This window comes from Camelus dromedarius, chromosome 20 (assembly GCF_036321535.1).
Source record: "Camelus dromedarius isolate mCamDro1 chromosome 20, mCamDro1.pat, whole genome shotgun sequence".
NCBI classification, from domain to species: Eukaryota; Metazoa; Chordata; class Mammalia; order Artiodactyla; family Camelidae; genus Camelus; species Camelus dromedarius.
The window spans coordinates 18,164,716-18,181,281 of record NC_087455.1 but is presented as its reverse complement, the minus strand read 5'-3'; the positions used below and the strand labels follow the sequence as shown (position 1 = coordinate 18,181,281).

Here is a 16,566-nt window from a genome sequence, read left to right as displayed (position 1 = left end):
TGCAGTACTTTCAGAATGAAGTGTGTACAAGTTTGTGTGAAAGTTGGTATGATTTTAGTGCAATGGAGAATTTGAAATTAATTCCTGAGTGATTAGGTTTACCAAAATTGGTTACCACAGTATTTAGCCCCATGGCTTTTCTCATGGATTTACACACAATTGTTTAATTATGAATCACCACGGAACAATAGAACACTGGGATTGGAGTCAGAGCATCCGAGATCTGGACTTGGGAATTTGGACAAGTTTTAACCTGTCTGGCCCTTAGTGTATTCATCTGTAAAATGGGAATAACTGCTTTTGAACTACCTACTTCAGGTGAGAAGGGAAGTGTGCTCAGAAAAATCGCCACATGCCATGCAAATATAAAGGATTATTATTTCAGTGGCCACTGATGTTACAGCTATCACTAATCCACTGACAGTCTTCAAATCTCTATTGCCAACCCCAGTTTTCATGCTGAGCTCAGATCCATATTTTCAATGACCTGTTCAACATCCCCTTGAATGGTAGTAACTAAAGGCACATTCAATTTGACATGCCTCAAACAACGCTGAAGCTTCTCTCTCCCCTGTATTTTGGTTAATGACACCACTATATCCCTCATCACTTGAGACAGATATGTGGAAAGTATCCTCCACTCTCTCTCATCATTCATAGCCTGTAAATGAGTCAGACCCATTTATCTGTCTCTGTAAAATCACTTAACTCTCTGTTCTTCTCCGTTACCATCTGTGTTCTAGGTTTGGATCTTTGTCATTGTAGAAGAAAGAGACTTCTTGGTTTAGAATGAATCTCTGGAATTATATATTAGGTTTTTTTAAACAACAAGGATCAACACTTTTAAATTCATGCCTCTGCTGTAAGTGGAGGAGTTCCAGAAAAAAGTCAGTGTGCCATTACAACTAACATAATTTAGTAAGTACAAATTCCTATAGCACACATATAGTAAGCAGAACACATCTAACCACAAACATGCAAAACACCCTTGCAGTAACTTAGGGATTAAGGATTATATTCCATAGGAGAAGTTACAAATCTTGGCAATTAGAAAGCAAAATATTATAGGAAATCCTTGTCCCCCTTTTAGCAAACTGGTCAGAATCTCAGGTTTTTAATAATAATCTATGGAGCACTATAGGTTTAATTTTGTTCACTACACCTGACTAATTCTCTTTATTTATCATGATTTTTTGTGGTAATGGGTTTGCAAACATTTTTTCAACTTCTTTCCGTGTTTTAATAACAAATCAAGATGTCTAGTCCAGTGCTTTGCCGTCTCAAGGGCTCTTATGCCAACAACTTGGCTTCCTCTTGAGATTTCTCACAAAGTACCATTGTGAGATGTGCTCTGTGGTTTCAACAGCAATTTTGGTCAAATTTGAATCAAAATTTGGGTGGTCTTGTGATTTTCTTTTCCACATGATCTTTGACTGGACTATTTAAATAGCCTCCTGATTGGTTTCCTCATCCTTAGCTTCACCTTCCTTCAATTCATTCTCCACATTGACATCAATGATCTTTTCAAAATGCAAATGGAATCAAGTCCCTGTCCTGTTCCAAACGCTTCAGTGGGGTTGGGAACCCTACAAAAAACAAGTGAAAAACCTCAGCATGGAAGCCAAGTTCCTCCAGGATCTTGTCCCTCTTACACTTGTCCCTGTTCTTCCCTATCCCCTCTGCCTCTGATATCTCATCTTCCAGGCTTTTAAACACCTTGCAGTGACCTGGATGCACCATTCTGGTTCATGTCTCTGTACCTTTACTTGAATTCCCTCTCTTACTACCTTCTCTTGTATTTCCCATCCTGGTGAAATCCTGCTTTGTTTGTTTGTCCTTTTTTTTTTTTTTTTTTTTGGTATCTGTAAAAACTTTTCCATTTGAAATAATTTCAGACTTTAAAAGGTTACAAAATAAACTAGTGCAAAGCACTTCTGTATCCTTTTTATCTGGAGTCCCTTGGGTTCTATGTACAACTCAATTAATGTCATACCAGGTATGCTAATAAAGTTTATCCCAAGTACTTCCTATCAAAGCATCCAAGTAACAAAAACTTCCAAACATTTTTGGTTAAGTAAGTATCTCAAGAGGAGTAAGTCCACTTTTCTGTATTTACTGAAATGGAAGAGTTACTGTTTCTTTATTCCCTTTGGGAAGGCCAAAAAAAAAAACAAAACCCAAAGGTAATCAGATATGAAATTGGTTCCTTCTGCCTCTTCTTGGTGCTTCAAAAATTTAAACTACAGTGAATTCTGATAAATAGTTACTCAAGAGAGGTGAAGAAAATTGCAAAGCTATCTGCTGTAGTCACACAGCACTTGTATTCTCGTTACCTGAGGCAGAGGGGAAGCAGGGACTGGGCACTGCCAGGAAGAACCAGGCTACACGTGACCACAGGGCGTATTCTTCTCTCCAGGACAGACCTAGTCTCGTTCTTAAGTTTGTGGTCAGTTACTTCTTTGCCTCTTCTGCTTCTTTGTGTCAAACTATACATCCCACCCTTTTAAAATCATCATCGTATTTACCTGTCTCCACTAGACTCTGATCTCTTAAGGAAGAAGGGTCAGGTCTTAGTCGTTTTTCTATTTGGTAGCATCTATTATAGTGTCTGGCAAAGAGTAGGAAATTAAAGATGTGTGTTGACTGACTGACTGACCAACTGATGAACTAAATTAATTAAGTGCAGCAGGAATTAATAAATATGACCTTGACATTTGTGAAGGGACAACTTGTCATTAAAAAAAGAAGAGAAGTTCTACTCTTGTGGCAGTTCTTAGTAGGATATGGTCTATTTCTCTAAAGCTTCTTGGCTGACATAGCTAATTGTAAGACTTTTTAAAGAACTACTGGGATGTTTTTGAACTCTGACAAGTTATTGACAGATGTAGCATTTAACAGACCTGTCTATCCTTATGCATCTTGAGATGGTGGTTGTATCTGTCAGACACTGGCACCATCCTACCCTGTGAGCTTTAAAGCTTGAGCTATCCTAATTTTTCACCCAAAGAAACAATCCTAAGTCTTTTCATTAAAATAACTAACAGCAAGTCAGAAAGGCAATTATATATATATAATTATATATATATAAATGATATATAAATATATATTTTACACAGCAATTTTTAGAAAGTAAACCTGAGAAAATAAAACAAACTTATGGTTACCGGGGGGAAAGGGGGTAGGGGGGTTAAATTGGGAGTTTGGTATTTGCAGATATTAACTACTATATATAAAATAGATAAACAACAAGGTCCTACTCTATAGCACAGGGAACTATATTTAATACCTTGTAATGGTTTATAATGGAAAAGAATATGGAAAGGAATGTATGTATATGTACAAATGAATCACTGTGCTGTTCATCAGAAGTTAACACATTGTAAATTGACTATCCTTCAATTTAAAAAAAAATTTAAAAGTAGACATGAGAAGCAATGCCTTTCATTCCCCACCAACTCCCCATGAACCTAAGCACCGAGGCAGAAGCCCTTCTAACTGAGTTGTCCTTTCAAGTGGCTCCTGTCTCAGCTCACCTAAGTTACTTAATTGAGTTATTGGCCCTTTGTGTCCATCCACCCTACACAGGCTGACCATCAGTATCTCCTGAGGAGCTTATTAAAAATACAGATATCAGGGCTCTTGCTTATGATGACAAGGGACGGGCTTAGATGAACATTTCAGTGCTTCTGCACTTCAAGTTTCTATTCTTTTCACCATTCCAAAAAAATAAAGGAAAAGAAGTGTCTTAGGATGGTTTCCAGTGTCAATCTCTGGGCTTATTATCTCTAACTAATAAAACAAGACACTTCTCCAATTGAACCCTTTTTGATGTCTCTGTCCTTTAATTTTTTAACTTTCTCAGTAAGAGCAATGTTTAACTGAATTTGTGTTCAGTTTTTGTCTATTTGATTAACACTTTGTTGTGATGTGCACCTGATTCTGGTTTTATTGTTAAGACCTATGCTCTTCGGAAACCAATAGCTAAAAATAAGAATAAAACTGATAATAAAGAATAAGAGTTCTTTGTTTCAGCAACTGCAAGATTCACATCTTTTATATCTTAAGAATGCTGAAACGGGGATGAATCTTTCACTTGATGACACTTTATAATCTCTCTTGAGGACCGAGCGGTTGTGAAGTGGTTGGTATTACCTGGACCTGCATTCAAAGCATTGGTGTCAAAACTTGCTGCAAAGGTGTCAGCAGGCTGGAAGCAGATCCTGGAGACAGAAGTGGAGAGCTCTTTCAACTGCTAGAAACCAGTTTTTGTTCAGAGTATTGGCAGTATTTCTAGAGTCAGTGTCAATGAAGACTAGCTCGACGTAATTACAAAAACATGTTAAAGGGGCCCTCAGTCAAGGCTTTTTATGATTTTGTGGGTTATTTTAGGAAATGTTTCATCACCGGCACTTTTTACGGTGCAATGGACGATGCTGTGTGAAGGACTCAGATACTGACGACTCTAAGTGGAGAAGGGATGAAGATTACAACTCAGGATTCTGAAGTAGTTGTTTTAGGAATACCTTAATCAACTTATTTACTTGCATTTTCCTTTTTGTGTGTGTACAAGGGTGATTTATGATAAAAAATTTATATTTCATTAAGCCAAAAGCATTCTTCCAATAAATATAAAATTTTAAGTGACAAGAATGCCTTAGATTATAGTTTAATTAGTAGCCTTTCCTTCCTTCCTTCCTTCCTTCCTTCCTTCCTTCCTTCCTTCCTTCCTTCCTTCCTTTCTTTCTTTCTTTCTTTCTTTCTTTCCTTTTCTTTTCTTTTCTTTCTTTCTCTCTCTCTTTCCTTCCTTCCTTCCTTCCATCCTTCCTTCCTTCCTTCCTCCCCTTCTTTCTTTCACCAAAATAATATAATTTCTTACCACGGATGGACTCTTAGATTTTACAAAATGAGGTTATGACAATGTAACGGCTTACTGCTTCCTTATGGTGTGCTAGACACTTTTCTAAGCATGTCACATATATTTACTCATTTAATTCACTCAGAACCTATGAGATACGTGCTATTGCCATTCTCAGTGTATAGAAAAGGAATGAAGTCACAGAGATGTGACTCTGACTCTTGACAAATTTCCATATTTGGATCCAAAACACTCCTCAGTCTGATGTTTAGTTCTGTATGTACTAAACGACTCACAGTACTGATATGAAGATTAAATTCATTGATATTATTGTATTATATCATGTATTATTTATAAATTATATTGTTATATTATTCCACTTAACACATAAAAATATCTAAGTAAGACCTTAATTCCATAGATTATGAATTCTCTTTCTTTCACTAAGAAAATACTAACATAGTGGTCACTGTTGGTCACCCACACAGCTTCTATTATCCACTTCCCTCAGAAAAGGACCCCGATTTTGTTACAGTATCGATCACCTCCACCAAGTAGCCCAAGTGCCTCAGGGAAACCTAACTGACCAGAGCTCTAGCAGTGATCTTCAATTATTTTAAGCTGCTCATAGTATAATTCTCTTTCTTAATGATGAGTTCAGGAACCCAAGGCTAAGCCAATCAGACCATGCCAGCCCCCTAGTAACAAGGAAAGGGCGTAGGTATTTGACTCAGTGGGGTATGAAGAAAAGCTTGTGGGTGAAAAAGGTCACAGGGAAAATCATTTTTTTCTTTTGGACATTTTGGAACCCAGATCTGTGACAACCACTGAGCTACCACCCTGAGGATCAAGTTGACATATGAGAGGGGGCAAATGTAAGATATCTAGAGAGAAATAGAGCCAGCTGGAGCTCCTGGATTAAACCAGCCCTGCAACCCACCCCAATTTAGGATTTCCAGTTTTTGAGCCAATTCAATTCCTTATTATTTAGACTACCTTGAGCTGAAATTTCTGTTCTCTGTAGCTGACAGGCACCCTAACAGAACGAGTAGCTCCAATTACTTTGCTGTCATCTGTTCCAGGACCTGTGCTGGGTCCTGGCAAAGCTCACACACATCCCTGCATCACTATTCCTTTTTTAAGCTGAGGAAACGGAGGTCAAGGGCACATAATCTGAAGGTGGCACAGACAAGATACGGACTCAGAATTTCCCCTCACTTTTTGTTTCAAGATCAGTGATCTTAACTGTCATACTCTTCTTAAACTTACACCTCAGACAATTTTACAAACTCTGTTAAAATTTTGTTCATGGTGGTTGGTTTTGTGTGAGGAACATCTGCCTTTGCAGAAACTGTTTTTACCTAAATATTTAAGCTGGTTTTCCTTTCACCTACTTTAATATCTTCTCCCAAAGCCACTGTTCTTTGTTGTTGTTGTTTTTTTTTAAACTACAGAGCCATCTGCATTTTATTGTTGGTCAAAGTGATTGTATAAGGGTGACAGACTGAAATTCCTCCTGGACTCAGAAAGGTATTGAATGAAATGATCGGGGTGTGGGGGAAACTCTAAAGCACAGGCACAGGGAGGGACAGAGTTGGTGGCACAACGGTGTCTTCATCAGCTCGGGCTGCCCAAGACAGTGGCTCAGACGGGGGGGCTTAAATGACAGAGATTTATTTCTCACAGTTCTGGAGGCAAAGAGCCCAACATCAAGGTGTCAGCAAATGTGTTTTCTCCTGAGGCTTCCCAGCTGGCAGACGGCTGAGTTCTGGCTGTGTCCTCACGCGGCCTCTCCTCTGTGTCTGTACACCCCTGCTATCTCCTCCTCTTCTTAGAAGGACATCAGTCCTGTCGGATTAGGGCTGCACCCTTAAGATCTTATTTAACCTTAATTATCTCTTTAAGCATCCCATCTTTAAATGCAGTCACATTGGGGGTTAGGGCTTCAATATATGAGTGGGGGACATAATTTGGTCCCTAACAGTGGGGAAGAGTGGAGTCCTGGGGATCTGGAGAGTGAGCTCACTGTCCTTCTAAAGGAGAGCAGCCACTCCTTGGCCCCCACCACTTATTGCCACAACGAAGGCTCAGCATCATTGGGTTTGACTTGTCAATTCATGCTTGGAATACAAATTGTTAATGGAAATCTTCCAATTTTAAAAACTGGCACTAGTTGAAAGCTGTGTCGGTGGCTGGCTGCTTGTTTGTGAAGTCTGGTTTAGGTAGGCAATGAGAGTAGATCTATAATGATGGCTTGTTCCATTAAATTGTCCTGCTATTCACACACTTTCTCCAGCTCTAGGTGCTATTTCAGGGGAAATTCTCATGGAGCATTTGAGTTGGACTCAAGGAGTGGCCCAGCCCCAGTCATCAGGGGTCAGAGGTCCCGCAGTTCTCATTCATTATCTTCCAAGTCCCTGAGATTGAGTGAGTTGAGTTTGAGAAGTCAGCTATTCTTCGACAGACTTATAAACTGTAATTGGTTCCACAAAGATAGAAACATGTAGCTATATTTAAAGAATCAGTAGTCTCAGTCAATTATTAAAGTAGGTTAATAGCTACTGAATGTCCAAGGACTAATGCTGCATATGCAGTGATCCACACCCTGCTTTAATAATAATTGGTCTAGGACCTTCAAACACAGGACACTGTCTAGATGAAGTATGTAATGACACCCTGATGATGAACAGTAATATGGATATACAGGGTTAGTGAGAAAGAATCAAGCGATTAAAAGAGAAAATTTAGCTGACTGCAGAAAATTCACTTTCAAAGAATTTTAAGGTTGAGAAGTTATCTCTTATTTGTTGTCCCAGTTTAGTGGTCTTGGCTAAGTCCTGGGGTTTCAGGGTTCTAGGTACCAGAAATTCAACTAGGTGTGTGGTTAGGGAGACCAGTCTGAAAGATCTAACATGAGTTAGGTGTCCAGGCAAAAAATGTTCATCATGCTGATACGAAGAATGAGAGTAGGCTGTATGAAGAGAACTGAATGCCACATAACAGGACATACCAGAAAAATCCAGGGTCCAGGACTCTGAATTAACGGGCAGGATTGATGGGGCATAGTAACAGTCTAGATCCCTTTCCTTAAGGCGAGACAACTCTGAACAATCATTTCAGCTCCAGAACTCCCTGTGGAGCTGCAAAAACCTTTGTTGTTACTATGTCATAGCCCAAACAATTTCCCTCTCTCTCACAGATGTCAATGCTGAGTTCAGTCTGCACAGAAATTGCCTTGCTCTGTTTCCCAGGTAACCTGACCTGAGACATTTCTCTTCTCCTGCTGACTAGAGAGGTAGGTGTTCCAGATGATACAGCTACAAAATGGCAAAGCCTCAGTTAATCTGGGTCTGTGAGTGGAAGCGAGCCTTGTGGACCTGCAGTGGACGTGTGGCGTAAGTGAGGAATAAACCCGTATTGTATTAAACCACTGAGACTCGGGGTTAATTTGCCTAAGCACAGCCTAACCTCGCCTATCGTGACTAACAAATACACTCGCAGTGTCATCTACACCCTTGGTCCTCCTTGTGGGCTTCTGCCAGTGGCATCTGAGTCCCTGTCTTCAGGTCACTTTCAAAATGGTCCCACTGGCCATTGCCAGTCCCAGGACAAGAACACAGAGATTAAGTAATAGAGCCTTTATATACTCAATTCTGCCATGAGACTTCAAATATTTTTGGCTGAAATTTTCTCTCAGAGTAACATGGTGGATCTACTTAATAGATGAGACCATTTCAGGCCAATAAAGTATAGCAGGGTCTCTTCTTCTGTTCTACACTGTGTGATTCTCCCAAGTCTACTGGGGTAGGGAGACAGGTGGAGAGGAGGAGAGGGACAGAGTAACCGGCTTCCTAATGCCTCCTGCCGATGGAGCGCGGCAGTCAGGATTTCTTCCTGAGTCATCTACAAGGAGAACTCTGGTGGCCCGTTCCCCTGGGTGTGGCAGAAGTAGGTCTTCTCCCAGGTCTGCAGTAGGACTGAATTCCTGAATTCCTGAGCAGTACAGGTGGGGTATTATGACTTTATATATCTAATTTGACCCTTGTCTCACATAATAGAAGAAATAAGGAAGGACTTGCCATTTTATTGGGATGTTCCAACGGGAAGTGCCATCTCTCCTTTGCTTTGCCCTGATAGGTAACCACTCCTCCTCCTCCCACAGTCTTCCTTGTACAGCCTTGGTCAAGCCAAACTGCATCCTCTAGAAATTCCACTGTTGGCCCCTTAGGAAGGACTACCTATTCCAGGCAGAAGTTTGGTCCTTTGGTTCTTCTTGTGTTTTAGTCCTTTTCTAGGTGTGAATGGTTGCTCTAAAGTAGGTGGGTGGTAAAGGTAAAACCCATAGGGAGATTCTCTTGATTTCAGTATAATCTCTCCACCAAAGACTTACAATCAGCTTCTGTGTGAGCTACTTAGAATCAAGCACAGCTTTCCACATGGAGTAATGAAGAAGAGAGAGTCCTCATGTGAATCTGACTTTAACTCCTCTTCTTGTGAAATAATGACCAAGGAATTATTGGATTAAGCATGTCTGATTCCTTCCTGATGACTTTATAAAGGTTCAGAGTAGGCAAAATGGCTTTGAGCTATGAGAAACAAATGATGTCAACTCCAGAGAGATTTATTATGTTTTTACATTTCAGTATTTCTCTTGATGAGGTTTTGGGAATTCATCCTGTTTCAGGAATACATAGGTACATAACAGAGAGAGAGAAAAGCTTAGGCTACAAAATCCTCCTTTTTCCCTCAGCTCTTTAGTAAGTTAAACAACAATTGCATTCATCAAGTAGTTGCTATGTGCCAGGAAGCTTACATACACTCTATTATTAAATACTCACGATAACTCATTTTTACAGATGGGAAAAACCAGAGGTTAGCTAAACTTCTTAAGATCACTCTACTATTCATAGTACTCAGCACAGTGAGGCTTTATATCTGTGTCTCTCTTATCTGCTAATCAGTCCTTCTCACCATTATACCCACTTGTCTCTCTGTAATGAATAAACAATTTGAAGGAATCATGTTTCCTCTAGAGATTTCATCACTGATGTCTACATTAAATAGGACTGCAAGTTGTTCCTGAATGTGAGAAGGACAATTCGAGTTACTCAAACCTGAAGCAACATATTTTAAAACTATCTTTAGAACGTAACAGGGCAGAAGAATACATACAGAGGAAAAACTGAGAGTCCTATCTAGACAAATACCATCAGCAGCTTTTCACTTACTAAGCCTTTCTTATGTAGCTGATGTTGTGCTAAAGGGTTCTTATGAATTGTCTAATTTAAGTCTCAGGGCAACTCTAGCAGACACCAACTATTATTATCCCCATTTTACAGATGGGGAAACTGAGACTCATAAAATTGAATTACCTTGCCCAAGGCCATAGAGCTAATAAGAGGTGGACCCAAGAATTGAACTTGGGCAGTCTAACTCCAAATGCACGCCCTTAGTCCTAATTATATAAGGATGTCAAAGACAACTGAAAAGTTCTTGTAGATACATAAGAAAGAAGGTTAAGATATTTGTTGGGCAAGCATGAAGAACTAAGTAACTCCAGAAGAATCTGAGGATTCTGGATAAGGGATGATGGATAAACGAATAGTCTAGAATTGCTCTCTCATCCTTGCACATGAACTGAGTCAAGTCATGGCTCTTTTGACAATGTTCCTCATATTTGATGTCAACAAAATAGAGGATTAACTAACATCAGACACTCCATTCCCCAAACCAAGATATTTTTGGAAGGATAGGTTTGTTACACTTGGTTCTTGCCTGTTGGACAACCCCAGGAACCTCAGGATCACCCCTCCCAAGCTTTTATATCTTCCTTGGAATTAATAACTGAGTGCTCAGCTAGGGTCAGGAAGCTTGATCCTGCTGAGAGATGAGGGCTCCTGCTGAGGCCCCTGTGTAGAAAAGACTACTCTAGTTCCTGGAGAGAAGGCTGGAAGAAGGAAATCGGAGGGCTCACTACTCATAATGTTCTGGCCACTGCACCCCAGTAATGGGCTCCCACTATAAAAGTCCACACTCGATGCTGCAGCCAGAGTGGCTTTCCTAAAACACAAATCAGATCACATTCCTTTTCTGCTTCCAACCTTTCAAGGGCTTCAGATGGCTCTTTATGTAAAGTCCCTTTCCTTGGACAACATGCAAAGCTCACTTCTGCAGCCACGCCTCTCCCCTTCTCGCCCCACGGTCTGGCCACAGTGATCCCTCTGGACATTCATGGATATGCCTTGCTGTCTTTTCTTGTGGGGTTTTGCACTAGTTCTTTCTGCACGGAACAATCTTGATGACTCCTAACACATTTTTAAGACTACTCTTATCTATTCACTCCTTTGAGAAGCTTTCTCTTCACTTACTCATTCATGGATTCACCAAATATTCATTAAGCACCCACTCTCTGCTAGGAGCTACTGAATAAATGCCTGGGCATAGGTTTTGTGCCAGCCCCCAAGATGTCCCCAAACACCTATACTTAGCTCTAGATACTTGTCACATTGTGCTGTATTTGCTGTTTATGTAAACGTTTCTGCCACTAGGCTGAGTATCACTTGGGAGAAAACACATGTCTTATTTGCAGTGTGGTTGCGACACCCAGCTCAATGCTTGACATATAGGATAGGGATTCAGAAATTATTTCTAGAATAAATGGATGAATGAACTATTTCTTCTCAAATCCCTTCTTCACTTCTAGAACACAAAAATATCAGATTACGTTCACAACTAACCTGAAAGTATCTTTTTTTTTAAATTTTTTATTGAAATTAGGTTGGGAGAGTCCTTCATTTCAGAAGTCTGACCACCTGCCCTCAAGGTAAAACCACAGTAGTCCTTCCAGAATCTCTAGCCAGTTCTTCCTGATGTAACCTCTCTAGCTTCAATGAGTCCAAGAGATGGAAAACCAAAGCTCTCTTACCATGCCCCTAGGTTTCCTTTCTTTCTGTAATTTATCTTTAAAAAGTGCTAATAAAGCCAATTTCAGAGTGAGGAAGTGTGCAGTTGTGCACCCGCTGAGGATGAGGACGTGGTCTCCTGTACAGCACCTCCCTTTACTTTTCGGAAGCCTTTAATTCCACTTTGCTAAGTATTTGTGTGGTTCCCAGGGAGAGAATCTTGATTTACAGCCAGCTTTCAGTTTCTATCCTGCCTCCGTAGCTGATCTTGGCATTGTCACAGCAAGCATATGGTAAAACTCAATAAATATTTGTTGAATTGAATTATCTTGGTGGTAAGGAAAATGAACTCTGTAGAGTTCCAAAAGCCACAACTGGTCAGGAGCTATATTTGTATTTAATCAGCTTAGAACCCTTGGGAGTAGAAAAATGATGGATAAAAATTGGCCACAGCAATCTATAGTTATGTATTTCCCTCCTTGTCTTTCTCCGCCTTATTTCTAGCCACAAAGACAAATCTTATAAAATAATGAAGTTATTTCTATGGGCTCTGTGCAAACAATGCAGTTGATCAAACTTTAGTGGTAGTTTGGGGGCTTATCCAATGGCTGATATATTGTGTACATTACAGAGCATTAGCATGAATGTCCACAGCATCCTCACTATGATTCTCAGGGACAGGCAACGCTGTTCAAAGAAAAATAAAAGAACAAGGAATCCTATTAGGTCCGTTTTTGCTCGTTTACTTCCCTGTCTTAGCCAATCACCTATGCTGAAAATGATAACATAGAAGAAATGGGAAATACTGGATGATCCATTGTTCCTTTTCTTTCCAGTTTTTTTTTTTTTTTTTTTTTTTTTACTCATCTGTAATCTTCTACAGGCCTAAGGTAGAGAGTGTTGGTAGAACTGTAACAAGAAGTGAAATAAAAGCAACTAAGTTAGTTTTGTGCAGTATTTCCACTGTTCCGGTGAGAATGAGATACAAATGCTGGTATGAGCTACAGAAATAGGAATCGTGTAATTTCAGTGATTCTGTGCATGAGCTAAATGCTCTTATATGTGCATTTAAAACCACCATTGCACCATAAAAGATAAACAGTAAAATTCATGCTAATAATTTCAATTTCAAATTTTTCTCTGCTGAGAACAAATTAAGCAGCAAATAAACATAATGACAAAGTGTGAAAAAAAAACATAGAAGAAGGGAAAGCTCTGTATCTCGGTACTTTCAACAACATTTTCCCTTGTAGTTTTTAAACAAGAGATCCCACATTTTCATTTTGCACTGGGACTTGCAAATTATGTTGCTGGCCCAGGTTACTAGGCTGATGATGGGAATATTCATTCATTCAACAGATGCTGAATGAGTGCCCACCAGTGCCTAGACCCAAAGAGATGAATTAGGTAGAGAAGAAGAACTGAGTCTATAAAGTAGAAAGGAGGGAGCTGAACCTGGGAAGCACAGACAAGTACCCCTAAGCTGAGACTGGCACAAGCTGGAAGACTGCTCCTGTTGCCCTGGGAGACACTGGGCAACATCCCATGGATGCTGCCTGGAGCAGGGCTGCATTTCGTGTTGGAATCTGTGCCTTGTCTCTTGTTTGGGACTGGAATGAGAGACAGCTTACCTGAAGAATCAGTGTCTTTCACTGATTATTTTTGGGTTCTACTCTGCTCCTAGCATTGCTTGCATTCCCCTGGGAGATGTGTTTCAGATGTCCCCTAGGTTAGCTAAAGGTCTCCAGGAGTAGGCTTTTGTCCCCTCTCTTGGGATGAAAGTAGCTGGTGACAACTATGTGACTCCTCTTGGACCATGGCTCATAGCTTTGGGACCCTCAACTTCAGCAATTTAAAAAAAAATTTTTTAATGTGATTCTGTTGACTTTATTTGTGGGGGGGTAAAGCAAAGAGGCCAGAAGATGCAGGACCCTATGGCTTTATGTGTGGAAGGGAGGTAGGGAGATGTACAAGCTTCAAGGACAAGTAGAATGTGAAGTTAAAATATTGCTAAGAATAATTAGCATCTCTCTAATGATTTGCATTTTTTCTAATTATTAGAGAAGTGCAATGAGGTATCACCTCACACTGGTCAGAATGGCCATCATTAAAAAGTCTACAAATAATAAATGCTGGAAAGGGTATGGAGAAAAGGGAACCCTCCTAAACTGTTGGTGGGAATGTAAATTGGTGCAACCACTATGGAGAACAGTGTGGAGGTTCCTTAAAAAACAAGAAATAGAGTTACCATGTGATCCAGCAATCCCACTCCTGGGCATATATCCAGAAAAGACAAAAACTCTAATTCAAAAAACTACATGCACCCCAATGTTCATAGATGCACTATTTATAATAGCTAAGGAATGGAAGCAACCTAAGTGTACACTGACAGATGAATGGATAAAGATGTGTATATACACATGGAATATACTACTCAGCCATAAAAATAATGAAACATTGCCATTTAAAATGGATCTAGAGATGATCATACTAAGTGAAGTAAGTCAAACAGAGAAAGACAAATATTATATGATATCACTTGTATGTGGAATCTAAAAAATAACACAAATGAACTAACTTATTTACAAAACAGAAACAGGCTCACAGACGTAGAAAACAAACTAATGGTTACCAAAGGAGAAGGCGAGGGGAGGGATAAATTAGGAGTCTGGGGTTAGCAGATACAAACTACTATATCTGAAATAGATAAATAACAAGGATTTACTGTATAGCACAGAAATTATATTCAGTATCTTGTAATAACCTATAATGGAAAACAATCTGAAAAAGAATACACACACACACACACACACACACACACACTCACACACACATGTATAACCAAATCACTTTGCTGTGCACCTGAAACTGACACAATGTTGTAAATCAACTGTACCTTAATAAAAAAAAAATTATTACTAAGGAAACCCTGTCTGTGCTCACATGACAATATGCCACTCCCTCACTCTTTGCTACAGGTCTGCCTTTGGTCCTCGCTCTCACTGCTCCCTGAGAGTAATGCCCTTTCTCTTACAATTATTCTACTAATAATGATAAAAGTTAATAATAATTAATAATGATAAAAGTTTAAATCAATATTTATTATTTATTAATAAGCATTTATATCAAGTTATCAAATGCTACATGCCAAATACTATTCTAAACAATTTACACTACTAATTTAATAGCTTATGCATGTGTTTCCTAGAGGCTGGAACTATGTCAGAGCCTGATTTGCAGAAATCTGAAAGAAGATATTTCCTTGACCTGAAGCTGAGATGAATCGTAAGTCAGGAGCAGACCCATGACATTAGAAGCATCCAGTTGTCCCAAGCCTAGATGGACTCAACTGTGTTCCACTTTCTAAGTGAAGCAGAAGTGTGGGATGTGGGATGATAACTGGCTTTATTCCTCATTGCAACTCTAACCATTTGGAAGCCAACAACCTGGGCATTTTGTAAAATTATTCACCTCAGCTCAGCAAGAACAAGTGCCTCTGCTGATTAACAATGTCTGTCCCACACATGGGCAGCGGTTTCCTAATGTAATCACCAAACCTAGCTCCTCTACAAAGAAGATGGTTTCTCCTTCCCAGCTATACTGCTGGAAAAGGGTAGAGTTCAAATCTCATCCATGCATCGGACAGACTTCATGGCTTGCATCAAGGCTTCCCTTCCTTCTTTCCAGAATTTCTGGCCACAAATATGACCACAGAGTTGGTGTAAGAGAAAGAGATGATGAAAGGATGAAACCAAAAATGTGCAAAAGAAGAGCTGAGAGTTGTTGCTTTCTCTACGACAGCTCAGTATTTCAGCTCATCACACCTTTAGGAAAATTTTCCCTGAGTGCTCTTCCCCTAACTAGGTCTGACCTCCTGTTTTATGGTACTACAGGTTTTTTTGTTTTTATGTTTTTTTTTTTTTTTTACAAAAATACATTTACTTCATAGAACTAAGCACAGTTTATAATTACTTTTATTTATGATCAGTTGAAAATCTTTTTGCCTCCCACTAGACTGCGAGTTGAGCTCCACAAAGGCTGGAACTCGGTTTTGTCCTCGGATGGAACCAGAGTCTCGGGAAAGAACATGGCTTCCTCCTTGCCCCACATTCACGCTGGGGATAAACTGCTACTGAACATACCACATGGACAAGAAATGCTCAGTAATGCTTTTAAGGGGAAGGGTGGATGGCGTATTGTAATCAAGAAAACATGTGCATACATCATTGAGACGTAACTTAGGTCTCGCGTCAGGGATTTTTGGGTTATCTGCTGGTAGAGATACATGTGAATGGTATAAACTTCTACTGGGAATCCACATGAACCTCCTTCTACTAGTGAAGGCATGTGGCCACCTCTCACTCTTACCAATGCCTGGACATAATAAATCCTCAAATAATGCTAGTTTGCTTCTTTTACCTTTTACCTGTTAGTTTCCTTTTGTATTCATTTCTGCACATTCTTTCCCCCAATTACAACCTTACAGACCCTGTGAGTGCAAGGGGCCCTATGGGATCATCTAGTCCAAGGGTTTATGAGCTATATTTTGAAGGTTCCCAGGAACCCATGGAGGACTATCCAGAGGATGAACAGATGGATGGACTGAGCAGTCTCAACTCCAAATTTCAACAGTGCCCTATTTGTCCACTGAATTCAACTGGAATTACATATAAATGTGTTACTAAAGAGTTTACAGTGAGAAAAGAATGTTTGGAAAGCACTAAGAGTTCCACTCCTTGTTTTATAGAAAATGAAACAGCACTAGAGAGGGGAAATGGGCTGCCTCAAGGCCACAAACACAAAGCGAGA

At 39.7% G+C, this 16,566-nt stretch overlaps 1 long non-coding RNA gene across 2 annotated transcripts in view; it reads left to right on the top strand.

Annotated features, from left to right (window-relative positions):
* LOC116148920 (uncharacterized) overlaps nucleotides 1-16,153 on the top strand; it is a 36,628-nt gene extending 20,475 nt beyond the window's left edge. The window contains exon 4 of one of the 2 annotated variants that reach the window (XR_010376965.1): nucleotides 14,966-16,153. This is a non-coding gene — a long non-coding RNA (uncharacterized LOC116148920). Of the gene's footprint in view, nucleotides 1-4,389; nucleotides 4,576-14,965 lie in introns of those variants that run through there. The other variant, XR_010376964.1, reaches the window with a different exon arrangement.
* Nucleotides 16,154-16,566: the final 413 nt, after the last annotated feature.